The 13,091-nt window shown below is 35.6% G+C and overlaps 1 pseudogene; it reads right to left on the reverse strand.

Moving 5' to 3' along the window:
* LOC120595043 (uncharacterized) overlaps positions 1–2,286 on the reverse strand; it is a 131,901-nt pseudogene extending 129,615 nt beyond the window's left edge.
* Positions 2,287–13,091: the final 10,805 nt, after the last annotated feature.

Genomic DNA, 13,091 nt, shown 5'->3' on the forward strand with positions numbered 1-13,091 from the left:
CCTTCCTTCCTTCCTTCCAATTATGTCTTAACTTGATGACTATACCCTTAGCCTAATCCTACTTTAGAACCTTTGCACTTACTGTTCCCTACACCTGGAATACTTTCTCTACACATATCTGCACAGCTTGCTCTCTCTTACTTTCTTTAGATTTCTTCTGAAATATCACCTTTTCGGGGAAGCTATCTCTGCCCACGCTATATGAAATAGCAACCCTAATCACCTCTTCCAAAATTCTGTAACTCTTATCTTGTTAATGTTTTTCTACAGCAGGCGTCACTGTCCTATATGTTATCAGTTTATATATTTATTTACTGTTATTCTTCCCTTGTGAGAGCAGAAATTTGTCTCTTTTGTTTTGTAATATATCCCTAGCAACTAGATAAAACTGTTTTACTGCTAGATCTGTAGCACTTCAGCCCTTATCAGGAGGCTCACAGAAAATATTTGTTGATAAAATGGGTGAATGAAAAAAAGACAAATTACTTAGGTTATTGTGTGCTGTGGTAAAGACACATGGATTAACTTGCTTCTTTCTCCTACACTTCCAAACTTACCCAACTCTTCATTAATCCTTTTTTTTTTTTGACAAAATCATAGGGAATGGTGGCATGAGGCTATAGAGGTAGGCAAATCATGAAGTATCCTATGGCTGTATAAAAGAGTTTGGGTTTTATACTGAAGTATTTATAGTGAGAGAGTGATGTTTATCAATTCATATTTTTGAAAGATAAGTTTCCCTTCAGTGTAGAGAATAGATTTGGAGTGGGTGAGAGCATAGAGAAAGAGACCCTTAAGAAGGCTTTTGTGAGAAAAAAAGTGAAAAACTTAGTAGAATCTTAACTAAATAAGTAACATCTGGAATCGAGGGAAGGATGTTGATTAAGACATGATTGTGAGGGAAATTATAATAAATTTGGTGTAAGATGTAAATTTGGTGTAAAATTTGGAAAGAAATGACACAATCTGTAGTGCTCCCAACTTTGGATCCTGGAGACCTAGTTGAACAGTTTGTTAAGAAGGGGCATGTGGAAAGAGAAGGTAGACTTCCAGGAAGTGAACACAGTGAGCTCAGTTTTGGACATGCTAAGTTTCAGATATCTGTAGAGATATTCATAGGTAGTTGAATATTGATCTACATCTCACAGAGAACCAACCATTAGTATGTAATCAGAGGAAAAATAATCGCTGTGGGGCTAAGAGGAGAGCTTCATAAAATGAGACTGGAAATCTGGGCAAAGTGCTGCACTGAAACCAAGCAGGATGAAACTGGAAAAATATCATTGTCTTTGACAACATTTAGAGTTCTAATGACATTGGCAGAGACAATAGACTGACAAGGCAATAGACTGACAGGCCAAACACTTTCATTTGTTGAAAAATATTAATAGTAATAGTTAACATTTTCTGCATATTTATGAGTACCAAGCACTTTTCTACATCTTCTTTGAGTATAAATGCATCTAAATCCTCACAACTGCTTTACAAAGTCAGTGCTACTATCATTATCATCTGCATTTCTCTGATGAGGAAAATGAAGCATAGTGAAGACAGTTAATTTATGAACATTACACAGATCAGGAAAAGTAGGAGAGTCAGGATTTGAACCAGGCCATTTGTGCTCAGAACCCATCTTAACTATCAAGCTCTACTGTTCTCTGATGAATGAGAAATAAGCAAGTGGAGCAACAAGTACAAGTGCCTCTTCCAAATATTTAAACATTTAAAATGAGAGAAAACTGAAACAAAAATGATAGCTAAAGAAAGAGGCAGAATCAAAGGGTACATGGCAGAATACAGAGAGTATAAGCTTTATAAGTCAGAAAAAGGCAACTTCACATTTGCTTGCACTGTTATTTCAAGAAATTAACCATATATCTTCATTTATAAAATGGAGATAATAACACCAAAAAATTAGAAATGCTACAAGGGTTAACTGAATGATAAATACTAATATCTTAACATGGCTCTAGATATACACGCAGTAGGTGCAAACAAACAAACAAAAAAATAAGTGTTTCCTTCCTTGGCTAACTAGCCAGCTCAGGTGTTGGTTCCCTGCCAATTAAATAACAGGTGATTTCACACAAATCTTCATGGTTTGCTCCTCCATAGCCAAGGGCTCTTCTTCTAATTCTACTGAAAGCAATTCTTTCCTTTTCAAACTCTTTATCTCTCACTTCTATCACTCTCATGCCAGAATCTTACCACTCCGATGAAACTGAGGATCCACCAGCTGCCTAAAGGTGTCTGCCTGGAATGGAAACTTGCATCAATAGCCCCCATTTTCACACACTTTGTATCTATGTCCTTTGCCCGGTTTGGAGGTGCGACTGCCTTTGGCTATCGGGATGTTAGCAAATGTGATACTACAAGAGAATTAAAAAGTAAGTATTTGTTAACACTTATGCCCTTTTATGCCTCGGCCACCACCCTAAGAATATATATGGGCTCCCCTGCTGAAGGATGAGAGACATGGAGTCGCTCCAGCACAGAGTTTGGGAGAGTTTGTGATCCAATACTATTTTCACTATAAGTAACTAATAAATTCTGTCAAAATTGAGCATTTGATCAACTGCTGTTAGGGTGCTGCTGAAGCTATTCCTGCCTTCTACTAAATTACTCACGACTTTTCCCTTAAAAACTCCTAACTCTGTTCTGCTGTAGACGGAAGCAGGACTTTACTCAGAAAGAGTGAAGAATGTTCCTGGGGCCTCCAACCTCATATAATGGCTCCTCGAGGCCATAACATTCTCCCCTCTCCCATCCTTCCTACCCCCTTAAAGGCTGGGTGGGAAAATTAACTCGGCCTAATGATTGTTAGCAGACCATACATTTCTGCCTCTCCCCAATTCCATGTAGATTGCGTGTTAGGCTTAAAAACAGTATAAATGCTTTGAGAACTTTCTTTTAGCAGAAAGACAAATCACTGCACATTCCTCCTGGTGAAACTTTGTTAACCAGCCTCTTCTTAGCTCCACATTCTGCAATGTAAGCAAATGAATAAACTACAAAGTGTGGTATTGTTGTCTGCATTTCTGCTCCCTGACCCTGTCCATGTGAGTGCATTTAACTGCTACTGGTTCCTATTCCCCTCAAGCCCCATATGTCTGGGAAATTATTATAGGATAACTAATTTTTTTTTTCTTATAGCTGGGTACAGCATAGCCACAATCACAGAATGTTCCACTCTGGGAGGCAATGAAGCCAAGGGATGAAGTTGCCTCCCCTTCCTGACCCTAACCCAAAGTATTTCAGGCAATGGCAATACAACCATTTGAGCAGTTGCCCTAGAGCTAGTTCCAGGCTTTTGTCTGCTTTTCTGCAAGATGTTATTTTTATACAAAGCATATCTCATATAAAGTAGGGGAAATTCTAACTATGCTGTCTTTGTGAAACTCAAATGTAGAAATATAAGTTCAGAAAGATGTCAGGATAATGGTCTTAAAAACATTTTGGCCAGGATGTGCAACTCTTGGACATCTTTTGGAAAGTATGGAACAGCTTGAGAATATGCATCTGTTCCCTGCTGCTCACACCATCCGTTACCTTTCCTGTCCATGCAGTCATATAGCCTTGTGACATTAAAATAATTCAATAATTAGCTTAACTATATTTGCAAACTCTGTACCTTTGTTTCTGTTACAATAGACCTTTTATTTGTAAGACTTTCTGCTATTTAGGTAATGGTAACTTTACTCAATAGGTGAGAAAAAAAAGTCATTCTTGATTCTCCTCTAAAATTAGATTAATGTCTCTTGGGCTAACAGAAACTTTGTTGCTGCCATCCTTACCTGGAGATCATTTTAGAAGGTCAAATGGCATTCACATATAATGCCATTGAAAACAGTAGAAAAACCCTTAGACTGAATATTATCACAATATCAAAGACTAAAAGTTAAACATGGAAGTTCATACACACACACACACACACACACACACACACACACACCAGTGGACCAATTTTCTTGTCCTATCCCATAATAGAACCCCAGCATAATGGGATAGAAGACAAACCAATATCAAAGTCGAGACCTAAGTTTTTATTCATAATTTTTTTACCCTAAATCTCTTTGTTCTTCTTGTATTTCACTTATTGAGTTGTCAGAACAACCTTATAAGGAGGTGAATAATGAATAACTTATATTCCTTATTGTCTTAATCCCTAACAGTGCTGATTTCCCCTCTCTCAGCCTCCTTCTTCTTTTTCTCTTTCTCTTCCCCTCCCTGTAACAAAGGCGTTTCCTTCCAAAGACTTGCCTCTGCTACTGTTGCGGTTACTCTCCCACTCTTGCCTCTTGGAATGTATTGTGAAATGCCAGACAAGATGACTCAGGGAGAACAGGGGAAAAAAGTTTGCAAGTCTCTTGGTCTCACACCATGGGTGTAATAGAATACTATTAAGGAGAATTTGCTTTGCCAAAGAAACAGAAATAATATGCTGATAATATTTTCCACTATCAAGCGCAATACCAGAAGGACACGTAAATGATGAATATGAGCATGAAAATGTCCTTAATGACTTAACTTGTGGAAGGAACATGCAAGTGGGGTGTCACAGTCTGGCTAGAAGCTCTGTGCACATTTAGCACTGAAAAAAATAATGTGAACTTAGTCTGAGGAATGAAACCAAATGAAGAAATATGTACTTAAGAGACCTGTGCTTTTCATTTAGTGAAAATATGCTCATTGAGTTCTGTCAATATAATGTTAAATGTATCACTTAGTATTTGAACTTTCGCCACCGTTGCAAAGAATCCTCAAGCAAGGAAACAACAATTCCAGAAATCTCTTGATCTCAGTCTCTCCATTTCCATGTTTCAGAAACAACATTTCCCACTTGGGTGGAGACACAAAGGGAACCCGATTAGGGAGGACAGCAAGTCGGGGATGGAGGGAAGGGTGAAGAAAGATGAAAAGATGAAGAAAATAACTGTTTCTATAAACAAAGCTTGTTTTCATCAGCTTTTTGCTAGGATGTAAAAAATCACTAAGAAGTGATTTTTTTCTTATTTTGCTTTATTTTTACTATATGTTGAAGTCGACTTCATGGCTGGAGAAAAATAACTTTGCGATTATGTCTAAACTCCACAATTTAATTTCCTTTTGCCATAACTATTAAGATTATATTTTTAAGAAGAGGAAGGAAAAGATGATTACTAATAATATCATCTCAGGTTATATAATGATTTTAACTCTTCAATATAATTGTATTATTGACAATATTATTTTATTCTTTCTAAATTAGAAATATTTACTCAATTTGTATAATGTCAAAAACCCTAAATGGAGAATCCTGGAATAACAAGTAGATCTACAGGATAACCTATTAAGAAGATAGGACAGAGCACACATGTAGGTGTTCTAATGATAACTCTGCATCCTTGTAGCTCTCATTCCTTCTTAAAATAGGAAGAAGCAGAAACTCAGAGAAGTCATGTAAATCGTTTGCCAAAAGCCACTTACTAATTAAAGATCAAACTGTGACTCCCAGACACAGGCTAGTTTGAAAGCTTTGAAAGAGACTGTGGCAGGACTAACCTGAGTACTTAGACTGAACTCTTTACCCTTCAAGAAAACTTTTAAAGCTATTTTTTGCCCTCTGCTCTATATTAAACTTAATTTCACATCCAGGTGACTAAGAGGCTTACATTAAATCCACTGGCACTATTTCTCATAGGTAAATCATGTAGATTGCCCGGAAGAGGAATACCATGGGTTTTCCTTAAGGCTGAATACCTTAAGGCTGAATCTTGGTTCTAATGTTTACACAGGTAGGGTACTTAAATTTCCAAAACCTCTCCTCTGTCATACCTTTAATGGCAATAACAATATTCATAGGACTGTAGTGAGATAAAAGAAATATAATAGACTCTGGGCATTGTTATATACACGTGATTCCTAGAACTGCTGTAGTCATCCTGATACCTGGGGAGACCAGCCTTAAATAAATTCTGGACAAGAAGTCAGAAAAATGGCGGAGCGAGAGACGTCCCCAGATCTCTCCCCTTGAAACAACAATAAGCCGAACATCTAAAACTCAACAAAAAAAACACACAAACTGCACACCAGCATGTCTGAGTGTGGGATCTGCACACAAGAGCCACCATAGGTCAGAACCCCGGGTGTCGGGCAGCAGACTAGGAGAAATAAAGAAGCTGCCTCTCATAGCCTCTGGAGCTCCCTGCAGGAGGAGGGGGAGAGGTGAAGGTGTGGGGACTTCCCTGAACAGCCCTGCCTGGGAAAGCGGTGAGTTCCACATAGCTGGCAACAGGGCCCAGTAATCAGCGCAGAAGACAGAGAAACAGGATGGCAGAAAAGCGGGAACAGCAGAGAAACAACAGTTGAGTTTTACCAGCCACAGCTGCAAAACAGAGGCTGAGCCTCAGCCCCCATCTCCCAACTCAGAGAGACTCTCTCCCCATATCCGCTGAGATGGAACACCACGGAACCTTAGGGGAATCTGAGCAAATGCTATCGAAACTGTCACTAACACTGACAGGAACTGAGACTGAAGGTAGCAAGTGTGATTAAGCATCTATAAGAAAAAGAAAACATTATTAAGACTTTATGTACAGCAGAGATTCAAGAGGCTTAGATGCCACCTACTAGAACCCAAAAGAAAAACACCTTCTTTGCAACAGGCTAGGTACCATTATATAATAAATCTTCTTTCTGGAAAAAAAAAAATCAGAATATACTTCCATTAGTCCCCTGGTGAAGAAATAGTCCATTAAACACCAAGAACAACCAAGGTGACAAGGCATCTTAGAAAGAAAGAGAAAAATCTCCAGAAAATAAGCTTATAGAAATAGAAATATGTGACTTAAATGACAGAGAATTTAGAATAGTACTTCTAAAAAAACTCAGGGAGTTCTGAAACGAATCATATCAACAATTTCAGGAATTGAAAAAACAACTAGATAAGAAGAATGAGTTCTTTAGCAAGGAGATTGAAACCCTCAAAAAGAAATGAATAGACTTTCTGAGATAAAGAACACACTGCAAAAGCTGAAAAATGAAATAGCATGCTTGGGAAATAGAGTCCACCAAATGGAGGAAAGGATCAGTGATATCGAAGACAAATATAGAAATAAATCAGAAAGAAGAAGAGAGAAACCGAAGAATGAAAAATAGTGAAAGAGAAATAAAATACAAGAACTAGCTGATTCTATCATGAGAGGAAACATAAGAATAATGAGCATTATCGAAGGCGAGGAAAAAGAGGAGGGATTAGAAAGCATTTTCAGACAAATCTAAGGAATGAGCTGGAGCTTGGAATTCAAGAAGTCAACAGAACACTCAATTATCTCAACCCAAAAAGGCCTTCACCAAGACACATTGTATTAAAATTATCAAAAATCAACGACAAAGACAGAATTCTCAGGACAGCCAGGGAGAAGAAAACAGTAACTTATAAAGGAAAACACATTAGATTATTCTCAGACTTCTCAGCTCAAACCTTACAAGACAGAAAGGAAGGGAATCAAATATTTAAACTATTAAGTGAAAGGAACTACCAGCCTAGAATAATATATCCAGCTAAACTCTCCTTTAGTTATGAAGGAGAAATTAAGACCTTTCCAGACATTGAAAATTGAGGGAATTCTCCACTACAAGGCTTGCACTACAGGAGATATTGAAAGGCATCAGCTCACCTAAAACAAAATGACAAAAAAAAATTACATAATTAGGAGTAAGGTGACTGGCAGGCTGATAGAAGCAGAGGAGTGAACCTTTACTAGGAAGGGGATTATAAGCCAAAAAATAAGAAGAGAATTGCTATAACAAGATAATAATGAACATTCAGCGTACATAAGGACAAATTAAGACAACAATGACTGAAAAGGGGAGGATTCAAAGATCCAGTTTCACAAAGGGGAAAGGAGATAAGGCACACGCAGAAGAAAAGGAACAACTGTATATATATATATATATATATACATATATATATATGTATATATATATACATATATATATACATATACATATATATACATATATATGTATATATATGTATATGTATATATATATACATAATTATATATATATAATAATTATATTTATTTTGGTTGGCTTTTGTGGGGGTTTGCCTCTGGTTCTTCTTGTTTTATGTTATATACTTCGGTTCTGAATCTTTGGTGTGTGGTTACCATTATGAATATGTAAAGGATAATTATATATATATATATATACACATATATATATGTATGTATATATATGTATATGTATATATATATGTATATATATATACATATATATATGTATGTATATATATGTATATGTATATATATATATGTATATACATACATATATATGTATATATATACATATATATATATACATATACATATATATACATACATGTCGTGTGTGTAACAATGTCATCACCTGCATATATAATGCATATGTGTGTGTATTATGTATGTCGGTGTCATTGCGTATTCATGATGGTGACTCCTATATATATGTATTATTCATATGTGTATGTGTGTAATGTATATATGTGTATATGTCACATATATATGTGTGTATGTGCGTATGTATGTAATACATATACATATATAATACGTACGTATATATGTATGTATATAATAATGGCATGCGTATATGTACCATGCGTATGCGTGTGTATGTGTACATGTCGTATGCATGCGTAGCTTGTGGTGATATGTATATGTATATGATTATCATTGCATGTTCATGATGGTGACACTTGCGCAGAAGTTCGGACGGGGTGTATGACGTAAGCCGGAAGGTTAGGAATGAATACAGGTATACATGTATGTATGTAATGTGTAATACATATGTGTATGTATGTGTAACAATATCGTATGTATGTAATATGTAATGCATGTGTAATATCGTCTAATAATAATGTGTGTAATATGTGTTAATAATGTACATATATGTATGTACATATATATGTGTATATGTATATATATAATTATCCTTTACATATTCATAATGGTGACACATAAGTTGGGCAGTGTATAGCATGAATAAAGGAAAGAACCAGACAGACCCACAAGATAAGCCAAGGTAAATTATGGATATGTGGGGATAATTATATGTATATGCATATGCATATAGCCATGTAATAACAACATCTTATATATAACTCAACAATAATATATATACATATATATGTGTGGCTGCTCTACATGTATATACATATGCATATATATACATACATATATATGTCTTATATATATACATATATATATACATATACATATACTCAAGCATATATATATATATAATTATCCTTTACATATTCATAATGGTAACCACACACCAAAGATTCAGAACCGAAGTATATAACATAAAACAAGAAGAACCAGAGGCAAACCCCACAAAAGCCAACCAAAATAAAGAAAACAGAAACACAAGGACAAGGAAGCAATGGAAACATCGAGCTACCAGAAAGCAAAAGAGAAAATGGCTATAAGAAGACCTATTTCAATAATCACCCTAAATGTAAATGGACTGAACTCACCAATAAAGGCACAGAGTTGCAGAATGGATCAAAAAATAAAACCCAACCATATGCTGCCTCCAGGAGACACATCTCAGCTCCAAAGACAAATATAGATTCAAAGTGAATGGGTGGAAAATCATATTTCATGCAAATGGCATTCAGAGAAAAGCGAGAGTAGTGGCACTAATATCAGACGAAATAGGCTTCGAAATAAAAAATGTAAAGAAAGATACTGAGAGACATTTCATAATGAAAAAGGGAATCTTGCACCAAGAAGACATAACAGTTATTAATATCTATGCTACCAATCAGGGAGCCCCAGAATATATAAACCAATTACTGACAGAACTAAAAGGAGAAGCAGACCAAAACACTATCATAGTAGGGGACCTAAATATCCCACTGTCTGATATGGACAGATCATCCAAACAGAAAATCAATAAGGAAATAACATCCTTAAATGATACATTAGACCAATTGGACATAATTGATATTTACAGAGCCTTCTATCCCAAAACAGCTGCTTATACATTCTTCTCTAGCACACATGGAATATTCTCAAGAATCGACCACTTACTGGGACACAGAGATAGCCTCAACAAATATAAGAGCATTGAAATCATATCCAACCATATTCTCTGATCATAATGCTTTGAAACTAAAGATCAACAGCAAAAAGAAATCAGGAAGAACCACAAATATATGGAGATTAAACAACATGCTACTGAAGAATAACAGAGTCAGAAAAGAAATAAAAAGAAAGAAAAAGAGATATATCGAAATGAATGATAATGGTAGTACAACATATCAAAACTTTTAGGACATGGCAAAAGTGGTCATAAGAGGAAAGTTCATGTCATTACAGGCCTATCTCAGAAAACAACGATGAGCCCAAATAAACAACCTAATGCTTCATCTTTAAAAAAACTAGAAAAGGAAGAACAAATGAAGCTTAAAGTCAGCAGAAGGAAAGAAATCATCAAAATTAGAGCAGAAATGAATGAAATTGAAAACAAAAAAAAAAGAAAAGAAAAAAATAAATGCATCAAAGAGCAGATTCTTTGAAAAAGTTAGTAAAATTGACAAACCCCTGGCTAGACTCACTAAAGAAAAAAGAGAAAGGACAAATAAGCAAAATCAGGGATGAGAGAGGGAAAATTACAACTGACATTGCAGAAATACAAAGGATCGTACAAGAATACTATGAAAAAGTATATAACACCAAATTTAATAACCTCGAAGAAATGGACCAGTACTTAGAAAAATATAACTTTCCTAGACTGAATCAAGAAGATCTAAAACAATCATCAAAAACCTACCAAAATTAAAAGTAGAGGACCAGATGGCTCCACCAGTGAATTCTACCAAACATTCAAAGATTTAATACCTATTCTCCTCAAACTCTTCCAAAAAATTGAAGAGGAGGCAACACTTCCCAACTGATTTTATGAAGCCAATATCACCCTGATACCAAAACCTGGTGGAGATAACAGAAAAAAAGAAAACTACAGACCAATATCTCTCATGAACACAGATGCAAAAATCCTAAATAAGATACTAGCGAACCGAATAAAGCAACATATTGAAAGGATTATATACCACGATCAAGTGGGCTTCATCCCAGAGGCACAGGGATGATTCAACATACACAAATTGATTAATGTGATACACCACATAAACAAATTAAAAAATAAGAATCGTGTGGTCATATCAATAGATGCAGAAAAAGCCTTCGACAAGATACAGCACCCATTTATGATCCAAACAATTAACAAAATCGGTATAGAAGGAAAATACCTTAATATAATAAAGACCATATATGACAAGCCCTCAGCCCACATTATACTTAATGGTGAAAAACTAAAAACCTTCCTTCTAAGATCAGAACAAGGCAAGGCTGTCCATTATTGCCACTGTTATTCAATATAACATTGGAGGTCCTAGCAAGTGCAATCAGACAAGAGAGAGATATAAAAGGCATCCAAATAGGAAACCAAGAAGTCAAACTGTCACTATTTGTGGATGACATGATTCTCTATATAGAAAACCCACAAGAACACTACGAGAAACAATAAGCAAATACAGTAAAGTCTCTGGATCCAAAGTCAACGTTCAAAAATTCATAGCGTTCCTATACTCTAATAACGAAGTGTCAGAGAAAGAAGTGGAAAAAGTAATTCCTTTTGCAATTGCAACAAAAAGAATAAAAATACCTAGGAATAAATCTAATGAATCATGTGAAGGACCTATATAATGAAAACTATAAGATCCTATTAAAAGAAATCAAAGAAAATATGAAGAAATAGAAAGATATTCCGTGTTCTTGGATTGGTAGATAGTTAAAATGACCTTATTACATAAAGCATTATACAGATTTAATGCAATCCCTATCAAAATCCCATCAGCATTTTTTAAAGAAATAGAACAAAAAATCATCAGATTTATATGGATGCACAAAAGATCCAGAATTTCAAAGCCATCCTGAGAAAAAAGAATGAGGCTGGAGGCATCACTCTGCCTGACTTTAAGTTATATTACAAAGCGACAGTAATCAAAATGACATGGTACTGGTAGTAAAACAGACACACAGACCAGTAGAACAGAATCAAAGGTCCAGAAGTAAATCCATATTTATATGGACAAATAATTTTTGACAAAAAAGCCAAAATATAGAGTGGAGAAAGGAAAGCCTCTTCAATAAATGGTGTTGGGAAAACTGGAAAGCCACCTGCAAAAGAATGAAAGTAGACTGTTGTCTATCACCACACACCAAAATTTACTCAAAATGGATTAGGGACCTGAATATAAGACCTGAAACAATAAAATGCATAGAAGAAAACTCAAGGACCTTGGACTTAAAGAGGATTTTATGAATTTGAACTCAAAGGCAAGGAAAGTAAAAGCAAAAATAAATGAAGGAGACTACATCAAACTAAACAGCTTCTGCTCAGCAAAAGAAATCATCAGCAAGGTAAAGAGACAACCATCTGAATGGGAAAATATGTTTGCAAGCAACACCTCCAATAAGGGCCTAATATCCAAAATATACAAAGAACTCATATGACTCAATAAGAAAAAAAATACGAATGATCCAATCAAAAAATGGGCAGAGGACCAGAACAGACACTTCTCCCTAGAGGACATACAAATGGCCAACAAATATATGAAAAGATGCTCAACATCACTAGCTATTAGGGAAATACAAATCAAAACCACAATGAGATACTATCTCACACCTGTTAGAATAGCTAAATCAACAGGACAAGTAATAAGAAATGTTGGAGAGGATGCGGAGAAAAAGGAACCCTCCTACACTGCTGGTGGGACTGCAAATTGGTACAGCCACTATGGAAAACAGTATGGAGGTTCCTCAAAAAACGAAGAATTGATCTACCATATGATTCAGCATTCCCTCTACTGGATATTTACCCCAAAGCCTCAAAAACTCATATCCAAAAAGATATTTGCACACCGATGTTCATAGTAGCATTATTCACAGTGGCCGGGACATGGAAGCAACCAAAGTGTCCTACGATAGATGATTGACTTAAGAAGCTGTGGTACATATATACAGTGAAATATTACTCAGCCATAAGAAGTGATGAAATAC

This window comes from Pteropus medius, unplaced genomic scaffold (genome assembly GCF_902729225.1).
Source record: "Pteropus medius unplaced genomic scaffold, Ma_sr-lr_union100, whole genome shotgun sequence".
Taxonomy (NCBI): domain Eukaryota; kingdom Metazoa; phylum Chordata; class Mammalia; order Chiroptera; family Pteropodidae; genus Pteropus; species Pteropus medius.